The sequence below is a fragment of the Podarcis melisellensis genome, assembly GCF_964234715.1.
Source record: "Podarcis melisellensis genome assembly, chromosome: Z".
In the NCBI taxonomy this organism is placed as follows: domain Eukaryota; kingdom Metazoa; phylum Chordata; class Lepidosauria; order Squamata; family Lacertidae; genus Podarcis; species Podarcis melisellensis.
The window spans coordinates 6,769,240-6,782,424 of NC_138547.1; the positions used below are offsets into that span (position 1 = coordinate 6,769,240).

Below are 13,185 nucleotides of genomic sequence, written 5' to 3' on the forward strand. Positions count from 1 at the left end.
TATTCATTTTGAAAGCATTCGCCCTTCCCGAAAGGGTAAGGTTTAATGACTCCCATCTGTCAATATCCAAATAAACCTATTTCATTATTTTATTTATATTGACTGTTACTAGCTGAGTTATATCTCTTGGTATTAGCATTAGGATTTAATAGATTTGGGACAAATTCGGAATTGATATTACTTAAATGAATGAGCAATAAAAAAAATTCCTATTGGCATCAATTCCAGCTTGTACCAATAAATAAAGTATCCTGGCAGGGCCATTCGCACCCTGCCCCGAAAAGTCCACAACTAGAGTGCCTCTTCTGTGCATGTGTGCAGCACGATTGAGCACTTCTGCACATGTGTGAAGCGCGCAGATCGCTTCTGTGCATGCGCGCGTGGCAAACCCAGAAGTAAACACCGGGTTCATAAGATGAAAGTCCGTAACAAGAGCGGAACGCAACTAGAGGTACCACTGTATGGTATATTTATTTTGTTAAAAACCTCTGCATCATCGTAAGCTGCATAGTATTTGACATGTACTGGACTCTGAAGTCAAAACGAGCAAAGAACTATGTCCTGCAGATCTGCCACTCATTGAGACAACACATTGTCGGCCAGTACTCGAGATTGAGATGATCAGTGAGGACCTCCACCTGGTACTGGGCCCCTTCGAGAAAGTTCCTCCCTGCTTTGAACAGATGCTACCTCAGCTGGGCGTGGACCAGTTGTTGGGGCAGCATTATAAAGCTTGCTTGCCCTGAATTCCATCTACCTGGCCCTGCAGTCCCCCTTTGGGGCCTATCATTTACCCCACCTGGAGGACTCCTGCTGTTGCTGCTGTTGGGGATACTGCAATCTCCCCCCACTCTGAGGACTCCTACTGCTGCTGTTGGGGGGACTGCCATCTCCCTGTGGGAATTTTAGAGAGGCAGGAGAGGAAATATTATTTATTAATATCCTTCCTAACTTGCACTAGTTTTAACATTCCCCTTTAAACGCACAGTGGGTAGCTGTTTGCAAGCTTGTTTAAACTTCTCAATATAGATTCCTGGTAAGATCCCTTATTTCCCTCTTCAAAGAATGAACATACAACAATCTTATTTAAAGTCATAAAAGAAGTTTACTCACAGCATCATCAGTTCACAGTTGGATCCCTGAAGGCAGACTTAGTTACGGATATATACATGTGAGTCTATCCCATATGGATAGACTTTGTTGACTGAAAGCCAACAGGACATCTCTAGCTACGAGAGGACATCTCCAGCTCCAGCTCCAATGATGAGAGGAAGTCAAAGAGTCTACTGTGTGCCTTGTGCTTTTGTTACCTGCACAGGTAAGGTCATGCCCACCTCTAGTCACATGCAAGAGGAAGGATGCCCCAGCCCAGGAGGAAACAGGAAGTTTTTGACTGGCTGTACCAAACATCCCCTTTGCGTGTCCACTCTAGGAAAACAAGGAATGTGGTACTTGACTGCTACTTATCCCACACTCCCCTCTGAGGATTTGCAGGACTCCTGCTGCTGCAGTGGGGGGGGGGATGGATGGCTGGTGGGGAGATGTTGGGGTGGGTGGGATGAGGGCATGGGCCAGCCCCCCATGTTAAAGTTGTTTTAAAGGGGATAGGGTTTGTAGTTGTATGGGGATTGTCTAAATGTATAGTTGTTTTAGCTTGTATTGTATTGTAGCTTTTTTTTTTTTGTTAAGTTATTTTGTTTTAAGGGGGGAGGGCAGGGCTGCCTGAGAGTGGGTCCCAGCCAACAGAATGGCTGGGACAGATTCCACGAGGGGGGACTCTTCAGCCCTCGGCCCACCTCCGGATGTGGCAAGACCACCTTGCCAGGCCAATGAGATGGACCGGCTGCCTGGTGAGGCCTAGTCAGTGGCTCAGGGCACGCTGGAGGGGTCTGCCTCTGCACTGTTGGCCAAGCACTGCTCCCTGGCACCACTTGGGAGCAGGAGCCCAGCAGCCTTCATTACAGGGGGCGGGGTGAGTATCGGGAGTAGGGCAACACTGAAAGGGAGTCCGTCCCCCCCCCCAGCTGCAGCCTCTGAGCAACATTTGGATGGGGCCAGACAGGCCTTCCCTCCTCACTCTGCTTTGTGGGCTGGCTGCTTGTAGGGGGATCAGCCCCCCACCCCCCGGGACCGTTGGGCAGAGCCTTCCCGTGAAGGAAGCAAGCACCGCAGTGGCCTGTTTGCAGAGGTCAGAGGTTGAGGCAGAAAATGGCAGCCCCCAGGGGAGAAAAGCCTTACCCAACCCACCCCAGAGATTGCCAACACCCTCATCCTTGTGCGGCTGAGTCCCACAAGCCTGCAGGTTGCTGCTACTGCAGCTTGGAACACCCTCAAGTTTAAATTTTATGTCTTTTTTAAAATTTGATTTTCTTTACCTTTGATCTTTAACATTCATTCGACCTTATAATTCTTGATTTTCTTTTTTTAAAAAGCTTTTGATTTTTAACATTGATTGGGCACTACCATTTGATTCCAGAATGTGTGCATGTGTGTGTCTATAGATAGATATGTAACAGAAATGACAAAGGGGGGCACATCTTTAAAGCTGTTAAATGTTACAAGAATTATGCCTGAATGTATCCTTTCAACTTGACAGCTCAGGGAAGATACCTAGCTTTAAAAATCATATAAAATCAACCCCTTTGCCAGTTTCCTCCATTTCAACACTATTTGCTCTTGGGAAAAACGACTCTTTTCTCTGCCCCCCTCCCCAAGCTTGAAGACAAGTATTACACACCTCCTACTCCAGGAAGTGCCCAGAGGTGACAATTGCTGAGCTGATTGTTGGCCAAGGAAAACCTAATCCCATCACCAGACTTCGAGGGGTCCAGACATGCAAAGGAAGTTCTATTGTACTTTGGGTGGTGGGACTTCAGAGGTGTTTGCCTATGCTAATCTTATACCTGGGTCTTGCCCTGACATGTTTTGCCTATGCTAATCTGGACATGTTTGCCAAGGTTGAACTAGTGTAACCCCTGTCTACCCCTCCCCTTTGGTGACATGTCAGTGATGTAAAGATGATGTACCAATGATGCTGTACGAACTGTATTCTGGGATGTGGTGGGAAGTTTTAAAAGTCAATGTTGCTCCATGCTCTGGGTTCACTCGCTGCTATTGAACCTGTTGCACAACAATAAAGGATCTAAGTCTACTGACTGCTGTTTTGCTCCAAATTACTTGGCAGGAATTTCCTTCTTTTACTGACCGCATGGACCTGTGGGGGACTGGTACCCTAACAAGCTGGGCTGTTGAGTAGTCTCTCAACCTAGAATTTCCTTAACAGATATAGATAGTTATAGATAATATAGATATCCCATACACACACATACCCCCTTCCCCCTACCCCCTACCCCCTTTTTTCCTTTTCCTTTTTTCTCCTCAAATATACACATATTTGGCTATTATTATTTTAATTAAAAACAACCAATAACCCCCCCCCCCATTATTTCTTGCTTCTGCAACCATTTCCCCTTTGCTTCTCAGGTTGCCATGGCAATGCTGCCAGCTTTTCAACCACATAGCCATAGGAACAAAGTCCAGCACCTCACTGCCCTACCTTCACTTTTCCTCTGAAGTGTCTTTCTTCTAGGCAGGCTCTACCAAAGCATGCCTGAAGGGGTCTAATCTACATGTTGGAGGTTAACCATACTCAGGCTGGTACATCTGAAAATAAGAAGCAGCCTTATTCTAAGTTGCACCATTGACTCATCTAGCTCAGGACTCGTCCATACTTCTGTTTGTCCCATGCCTAGAAAGCATAGGTTAGAGCTGTTTCCCCCTTGTCCTGCTCCTTTCCCAGGGAAAACCTACTCTTTAACTCTAAATAGGAGCAAACAGCAATCCGGAGGAAAACTGAATTGCCTTTTGCTCCAATTGAGCATGAAAGAGTTGTTTTCCTTGGGGGAAAGCAGCAAGACAAGAGGAAGTGTCGATGAACCCTCAGTCTTGTCTGTGCTGACTGGCAGCAGCTCTCCAGGATTTCAGACAGGGAATCCCTGGGAATGCCAAGAATTGATCCTGGGACCTTCTGCATGCAGGGCAGTTGCTCTACCACTGAGCTACATTCCTTTCCAAATACAGTCATACCTTGGTTCTCGAATGCCTTGGTACTCATACGTTTCGGCTCCCAAATGCCACAAACCTGGAAGTGAGTGTTCCGGTTTTCGAATGTTTTTCAGAAGCCGAATGTCCAATGCAGCTTCCACTTAAGTGCAGGAAGCTCCTGCAGCCAATCAGAAGCCACACCTTGGTTTTCGAACAGTTTCAGGAGTCAAACGGACTCCCAGAATGGCTTAAGTTTGAGAACCAAGGTAAGACTGTATGTAAAAATAAAAATTGGAAGCTGCCTTATACTGAGTCAGACCATTGGTCCATCTAGCTCAGTACTCTCTGCCCTGACCTGCAGTTTCAGGCAGAAGATTTCCTCAGCCCTGCCCAGGGATTGAACCAGGGACCTTCTGTATACAAACCAGATGCTCTGCCACTGAGCTATGCCCTTTACCCCTTTTTCGATCAATCCTAATACACTTCAAACACATTGCAGATGCCTATTTCCCACCCTCCTGTCTCCTTTTGCTTCCTTGTTGCAGTTTCAAATAGTCTGCCAGGGCTACCAGCCTCAGTCAGTGCAACCAGTGGTGAAGGGTATTATGTGTTGGAATTCCTGTTCCGTGACTGCAGTCATGGGATTGTTGTCTTTCACATGATGTGGTATGTTTTGACTCCACAAAGTGGAAAGTGACGGAGACAGGATGTTTGTGATACTGTGTTCCGTGAAGTGGGACTATTGTCTTTTGTTCTTTCTCTTTGCTGTCTGATGCTAGAGAGAGAGAGGGAGCCATGTTGCAGTGCTCCGTGTGTGTTTATTTGTAAATAAAGTAGATTAGCCAAAATGCTGAGTTGCTGAGGTCTGTTACACAAGCCGCAAAGGCTCTGCAGATCCCTAAGTGTGCCGGTGCGCTTTGGCATCGGTCGCTGTGATGCTCGGGCAGAAGAAAGCTATTGAAGCTCCCGAACGATCGACCAGGAGGGAGAGAACGTGTCAGTTGGGCATGTGTCTCTGCCAGGGTCCTACTCGAGTGTAGGCTGAGCTCCTGACATTATCATCCAGCAAGATCTGGAGGACCACAGGCTCCCCATCCCTGATTTAGACTTCCATGCTTGTCCAGGAATTTTTAAGGGGCTACATTTGGTTTTTACTTGTTGTCTTTAATTTTTGTTAGTTTGAAATGGTTTATGTTTGGCTTTTATTGTGTTTCATTGTCTTTTTTCAATATCACACAGTGCAGTGGGAGTAGTTTATATGAAGAACAATTTAGAAATGCATTGTTATGAGTTGGGGGGGCACAGTTTAGTCTGTACACCTGAGTCCTTTCAAATTCCTGGAACCAAGGCCAGGTTCTTGATAATGGCCCCCTAATTATGAATCGTTAAGGTAACAAAGGAAGTTGCTCAGTGCCAGAAGACAAATGGGTAGGGACCTCCTCCCTCAACTGGCTGGTAGATAGAAGGATGAAAGCCAGAGCTGAGTGTGTCAGAGAGACTTAGTCACTAGAAGCAGGTGGCAGGCAGAAGCCTGGGAGGTATAGAGACATGCTTGATTTCTGCTGGAATCCAAGCTATGGCTATGGAAGAAGCGAGACCTTGGGGTGTTAATGCTATGATTGGGGTGTTAATGCCATTGCAGGCTCAGTTTGTATATATGTATTAATAAAACGTATACAGTCATACCTCATGCCACGTTTGCTTCAGGTTGCGCATTTTGAGGTTGTGTCCCACAGCAACCCGGAAGTACCAGAAAGGGTTACTTCCGGGTTTCGCCGCTCATGCATGCGCATGGGCGCAAAGTGACATCATGCGCATGCACAGAAGTGACGAATCGTAACCCTCGCGTCCACAGATGCGCAGACATGGGTTGTGTTCTTTTCAGGTTGCGAATGAGCCTCTGGAACGGATCCTGTTCACAACCAGAGGTACCGTTGTTGTTGTTGTTTAGTCGTTTAGTCGTGTCCGACTCTCCATGACCCCATGGACCAGAGCATGCCAGGCACTCCTGTCTTCCACTGCCTCCCACAGTTTGGTCAGACTCATGTTGGTAGCTTCGAGAACACTGTCCCACCATCTCATCCTCTGTTGTCCCCTTCTCCTTGTGCCCTCCATCTTTCCCAACATCAGGGTCTTTTCCAGGGAGTCTTCTCTTCTCATGAGGTGGCCAAAGTATTGGAATCTTAGCTTCAGGATCTGTCCTTCCAGTGAGCACTCAGGGCTAATTTCCTTGCAGGTTTGATCTCCTTGCAGTCCATGGGACTCTCAAGAGTCTCCTCCAGCACCATAATTCAAAAGGATCAATTCTTCGGCGATCAGCCTTCTTTATGGTCCAGCTCTCACTTCCATACATCACTACCGGGAAAACCATAGCTTTAACTATACCAGAGGCACCACTGTATTCTAAACCAGGGGTCAGCAAACTTTTTCAGCAGGGGGCTGGTCCACTGTTCCTCAGACCTTGTGGGGGGCCGGACTATATTTGGGGATAGGGTGGATGAATTCCTATGCCCCCCAAATAACCCAGAGATGCATTTTAAATAAAAGGACACATTCTACTCATGTAAAAACATGCTGATTCCCAGACTGTCCGCGGGTCGGACTAAGAAGGTGACTGGGCCAGATCTGCCCCCCAGGGCTTAGTTTGTCGGCCCATGTTCTAAAGACACCAAGTCCCTGCTGTCCCTCATTCCAAGGAAACCAAACCCTGAGTAAGCACCTGGAACCCCTGGAGTTGGGTTGCCATATGTCCAGGGAAACCCGAGCATGTCCTCTTTTGGGGAGCAAACATGCCCATTTTTACATTTTAAAGGAAATGTCCAGGTTTGGGTTGGGGGGAAATGTCTTGGGATTGGGTGGCTCAGGCTCAGCCTGCTCTGCATGCCATGACCGCTGCCAGCCTGAGCCATGGAAAGGGGCATGAGGGCACAGCAGTGCCCCCACGTGCCTTTCTCCGGCTCGTGCTGGCTACGGCTTGAGCTGTGCTCTTTTTTGCTCTTCAAGATATGGCAAGCTACCCTGGAGTCTCACACCTCTCAGAGTGGCATGCAATAATGTAGTATTTGATCAATTTGAACTGCTGAAATTGCCTTTTTACAAGTGCCACATAATGGCTGCATTCCAACATGGGGTTTATTGAGTTTTCCTGATTATAATGCTAGCACTTCTGTCCTGATTTCTAATGCTCTTTTTACACTGCAGTACCTGTTGGGTTACAGAACTGCAACTTTTTAATCAATATATCAGCACATAGTGCTAAATTTTAAACAGCAAAAAATAACTGTATGCGAGGACATAGCCCCAAATTTTGCCCATGAAATTGCAGTGTAAAACTCCTACAATTTTCTGAGTTAATGCAGTTGCAAATTGACTTTTTTCTGGAAACAATTAGCAGGGAAATGAGTGCTAAACTTCCGCTAGATTTCCAGAAGTGACCTTTACATAATGTGAAAAATCACATAAAATGTGGAAATTATCTGGTATGGAAATATCAGGAAAATGTAGTAAATTATTTTCTCTATGTAGCAAAATCTCATTCCATATTTGTGAGAGCTCAATTCTTTGGTATGGGAGCAATTGTGCTTGGGAACTCCTAGGCAGTTGCCCTGATTTACTGTTTTAGATACTTGCTAAAACCCTTTTTGGTTCAGCAAGCCTATCAAGACATATAATTTAGTCACCTATATCTGTTTTAGCTTTGCATTATCTCTAAGCTTTCTTTGTGCACAGCTGGGGAAACTGTTTTATCAAGAGTGTATATATATTTTTACATAAATTTTACCATAGATATAAGAGAGAGGGAGAGAGAAGAAAATACAAATTGTTACAGACATACAAACTTGCTTGATAGTTTTGGTTAAAAGACAAAGCAGCCCAAGATATATATTTATGTTTTGATGACATCTTCAGATTAGTTAGCAGGGCTGTTCTTGGAGATGGGTCCAGAGATTATGGCTGGTACAAAATACTACTGGAACATAGGAAGCTGACTTGTACCAACTCAGACTATTGAATCCATCTCAGTACTGGCTGCCTGCATTAGGGGCAGCAGATGTGGGGCCCTCAGTGTTGTTGTTGTTGTTGTTACAGTGGTACCTCGGAAGTTGAATGGTATCCAGAAGTCGGTTCGACTTCCAAAATGTTCGGAAACCAAGGCGCAGCTTCCGATTGGTGGCCATCTTCCAAGGGAGTCCATTCTGCTGTCAAACCACTCCTACTCTCAGGGTCAGGGATACAGAGGCAAAGGGATGGTGGGGATCTCCCTCCCTTCTCCTGTAGCTGAAGATAGGGAAGATAGGAGGAGCCAGAGTGATCAACTCCATCATGGAGAAAGACTGAAATTCTTCATCTGTTATCGCAGTGACTGGGTAAATCTAAATTAAAAGCTTTCTTGTTTTCTCCTGGCTCCTTGAAACCATCAGGAGGGGAGGGAGAGAATTCCTAAAGCCTGACACTTACCCTTAGAACATTTGTAACAGAATAGCTCAAGGTGGTGGGTTCAAGCCCCACGCTAGACAAAAATATTCCTTGCAGGGGGTTTGATTAGATGACCCTTGTGGTCCAAATTCTATAATTCTTTGATTCTATGATATTTCTCAATCTCCTTTTCACCAGACTAAACATACCCAACTCCCTCAACTTTTCCTCATAAGGCTTGGTTTCCAGACCCTTGATCATCTGGGTTGCCCTCCTCTGCACACATTCCTTCTTAAACTGTGGTGCCCAGAACGGGACACAGTATTCCAGATGTGGTCTGACCAAGGCAAACTAAAGTGGGACTATTACTTTCCTTAAGTAACTGATGCCCTGTATGAATTTCTCCAAACCCCCTTTAAGGCCATTCAAACTGATGGCATCTTGTGGTCGTGAAACACAGTATTTAACTATGTGCTATGTGAAGAAGTTCTTCCCTTTGTCTGTCCTGAATCTTCCAACATTTTCCTTCATTGGATGATGCCTGGTTATAAGGGAGCCCTATCTACATTCTTCACACCATGAATAATTTTAGACAATTCTATCCCCTCCCTTACTCACCTTTTTCCTAAACTATAAAGCCCCAAATACTGGAATCTTTCCTCATTAAGTGATAATGGTGTATCAACAAGGTCATAGGAAAACTTTCCAAGTTGGTCACCAGCATTTGTAGCAAATTCTACAGCTTTAACTATGTGCTGTGTGAAGGGGTTGTTCCTACTGCCTGACCTGAATCTCATTCAGTTTCACTGGATGATCCCAGGTTCTAGTCGAGAGAGAGAGAGAGAGAGAGAGAGAGAGAGAGAGAGAGAGAGAGAGAGAGAGAGAGACAGAGACAGAGACAGAGACAGAGAGACAGAGAGAGAGAATCCTCTCTCTAGCCACTTTCTTCACAACATGCATAATTTTATACATTTCTATCATTCCCTCACTCTTACTTACACCTAAACTTTGTAGGGAAGCTCCTCCAACCCCTTGATAATTTTGGCTGCCCTTTTCTGAACCTTTTCCCGCTTCTAAAATATCATTTTTTAAGGTATTATTTGAGTAAAGCTTTTTAATCAGGTAAAGTAACCTGGGGTCTAAGCCCAGTGACTCCAGTTTGGACCATAACAGCCCCCTGTCAACTGAGTCAAAAGCAGCTTTAAGATCTAAAAAGGCCACAAATAGGTCTTCTTTATGGTGCCACATGTACTTGGCGGCAAAATGGGATAACACTACAGTGGTACCTCAGGTTAAGTACTTAATTCATTCTGGAAGTCCGTTCTTAACCTGAAACTGTTCTTAACCTGAAGCACCACTTTAGCTAATGGGGCTTCCTGCTGCTGCCGTGCCAGCGGAAAACGATTTCTCTTCCCATCCTGAAGCAAAGTTCTTAACCTGAAGCACTATTTCTGGGTTAGCAGAGTCTGTAACCTGAAGCGTATGTAACCTGAAGCGTATGTAACCTGAGGTACCACTGTATACAGTTAGGATTTCCCTGATCTAAACCCTGCCTGCTCTGGGCCTATGCCCACTTGGTGGAAACTCTAGTGCACATGGCCCTTAAATGTAAAATATATGATGATCTCCGCCATCAATTTCTAGACCATCTATGTATTCCAACATGGAAACCAAAGACAGAGGTTATACGCTTCTTATTACAGGGCGGAGACCAGGAGCTCACCAAGACAGTAGCTAAGTTCCTCTATTTGATTTTTTTGTCGCCAAAGTACACTGCAGGATCCTACACTTGCTGGAAACCCACAGAGGATGAAACAGATTGCTCGCCTCTTCTTCCCTTTGGCGGGTGGCTGTGCTGTTGGGGTGGCGACGGGATTGCGCTGGCTTATTTATTCTTAATGTATTCTGAATGTTTCTATGTGATGCCAATAGAGGTTACTTGACTTGATTTTTTAGGTGCAGTGACCAGAGGTATACACAGTATTCCAAGTGTCATCTCTCCATAGATTTTTATTAAGGCATTTTAATACTGAGTTTTCTTTTTGCTGAATCCTTCAAACAAAAACTAAGCAAAAAAACCCAAAAATTTAAAAAATGGAACAGTAGCTTGATTATGAAGGACAAAAATGGAGCAAACTCATTTTCTTTCAATTGCAGACAGCTAATGTCTTCCTGGGAATATAGCAGAAGAAGCCTTTTGTTGTAATTTTTGAAACCAACTTTTGCTTTTGGTGTTACATGATTGAAATTTGGCTTTGAACCATGAATTGCTTGAGTTTTTCTTCCCCCAGTGGCCGATTGTTTGATTTTACACATTATTTATTCAATTGTTTATATCCTTCCTTTCCACTTGAAAATCCACAAGGAAGCTAACAACTTGATTTAAAAATCACAAACACAGGCATACGCCAATAATTAGAACAACAAAGAAATCAAAATGGTATTGACAGCAAGACAATAAGTCTACGGAATTGACTACAGTCAATTCCAGATTACGTGCATACTGAGCATGCATCCTGATCTGCTTGCACAAAGTTTGCAGAAAGATTAAATGACATCAGCTATTTATTGAACAAGAATTTGGATTTGTTTGCAAGGAGATTAGATGGTGTTGTAGCAAGCAAATGTTATTCCACAGTTTCCAGTGCATTTCCCCTTCACTTTCCCTGCTGCAAAAAGTCCAATGGGGGGAGAGGGCAGGTTTGCCAATGAGATTGACACATGCCTCCAAAAAACAGCAGTCCTGAAGCACCCTAAGAACAGCTGCAACTTTCCAAATTTCCAAGCTAACCAGAAAAATCATGCCTTTGCTGTAAATCTAAAGCACAAAAGGGAATATGATGTTTTTTTCTCATCACCACTTCACTGAGAGGGGATACATTCCTTTGGAGTGGAATCTCTGGGGGCACATCAAACATTATGTAACATTTACCGTATTTTTTGCACCGTAACACTCACTTTTTTCCTCCTAAAAAGTAAGGGGAAATGTCTGTGCGTGTTATGGAGGGAATGCCTATGGGTGGCATGCCTATGGATTTTCCTCCTCTAAAAACTATGTGCGTGTTATGGTCAGGTGCATGTTACAGAGCGAAAAATACGGTATATCCAGTTTGGGCATGGGTGGAGCCACGCAGTTTAGAGATTTCTCTGTTCCCACATCAGGTCTCCAGGGAGGCAGCCAGCATCCCAAGATGCCCAAATCCATCTATCTTTTAAAATCTCAGTCAAAAACTGTCCCTTGCTTACATACACAAACACCTATCTAACCCTCTCTGCTTGGCAAGATGGGTGGGAGAGAGATATTTGGTTCTGTTCTGACCATCAGCTTAGAATGTGCCTCTTATACAGCAGAATTGTAGAAGTGTAGAGTTGGATTGGACCACAAGAGCTATCTAGTCCATCTTTTGCCCAGGGTGGGGCTTAAACTCATGACCCTAAGATTAAGAGTCTCATGCGCTATCAACTGAGCTAAGTGGGATTCTTTTTCAGCTCAAGGGCCACATCTCCTTCTGCGCAGCTTTCCAGGGGCCATGTGCCCATGGTAGGCTGGACCAGAGGCAGAAGTGGGTGGGTGTGTATGAGCCTACTGTACAAAGATGTTTATATATACGGGCCAAATGGAGAGGCCTGGAAGGTCGCATTCAGCCCCTGGCCTAAGGTTCTCCACCAGTGATATACAGCAGGTTGTCCAACTCCCAAGAGACTGCAATCTACTCCCACTATTAAAAAAAAAACAAAAAACTGGCAGTGATCTACCCATTGGATTTACCAAAGGATCTCACGATCAACCGCAATCTGCCATGGACAACCCACGGTCAACCGGTAGATCGCGGTCGACCTGTTGGACACCCCTGATATGCAGCAAAGTTAGATATTATGACTCACAGTGACTTCATTCCTAGAATCAGGGACTGCTCCTTTTTTTAAGCTCCCTCTTTTACCTGGAAGTCATCTGCCATCGCACCCTAGCCACTGCCATATGTGTGTGCAAGTTGAACCTGGCATCACTTTAAGCCCACCCCCACCTCACACAACCCTCTGACCCATCCTCTCTCTGTCATTCCATGACAGAACAGAATCAAATTAAAGTTCCATTTAGTAGCTTTATGGCCTATTATTTATAACACTTCGGCTCCAAAGTGCTGTTTTATAGAGTGGTTAAGCTGCCATCGTCTGGATAGACTTTGCCATAAATGTCTCGAAGTGCACAGAACATAATGTCCCAGTGTCGCAAAGGAAAAGGCAAGAGATTACTCTCAATTATTTCATATAGTCTGTTTTATTGTCTTATTGTAATAAACTGTCATTCCCCTACAACACTTTAAAATCAATAGTTTGCATTAAAAGTAATGAAAAGTAGTTATTAATCCCACTTAGTGCTTCAGCTCTCCTGCTTACCAAGATGGTCTTGGAGAATGAGGAAAGGGAGTAATTATTCATTTCCAATCAATAGGAACATTTCCAAATGGTCCTGTGTGTATCACCATTATCACTGCCATGTGAGTTAATAATGGTGGGGAAATAGGTCCCAGAACTCTGGCCTGTTGAGATGCTTTCCTGTGCCAGCGCCTCATGGGGTGCCCTTGCTCCAGTTATGAGAAACCAGATACTTCTGCAAAGCTGGTTACAATTGCAACATGAGCACTATCCATTCACAGTGGAGATTGGTCGATTGGGGCAGATAGGGCAGTTCCTTACCAACCTCCATCTAACTTCAGTTAGTCT

The 13,185-nt window shown here is 44.8% G+C and overlaps 1 long non-coding RNA gene across 2 annotated transcripts in view; it reads right to left on the reverse strand.

The window, feature by feature from the left end:
* Positions 1-7,831: 7,831 nt before the first annotated feature.
* Positions 7,832-13,185, reverse strand: part of LOC309361573 — a 28,757-nt gene continuing 23,403 nt past the window's right edge. For both annotated transcript variants that reach the window (XR_014164519.1, XR_014164520.1), the window contains exon 3: positions 7,832-8,257. This is a non-coding gene — a long non-coding RNA (uncharacterized lncRNA). The remainder of the gene's footprint in view (positions 8,258-13,185) is intronic.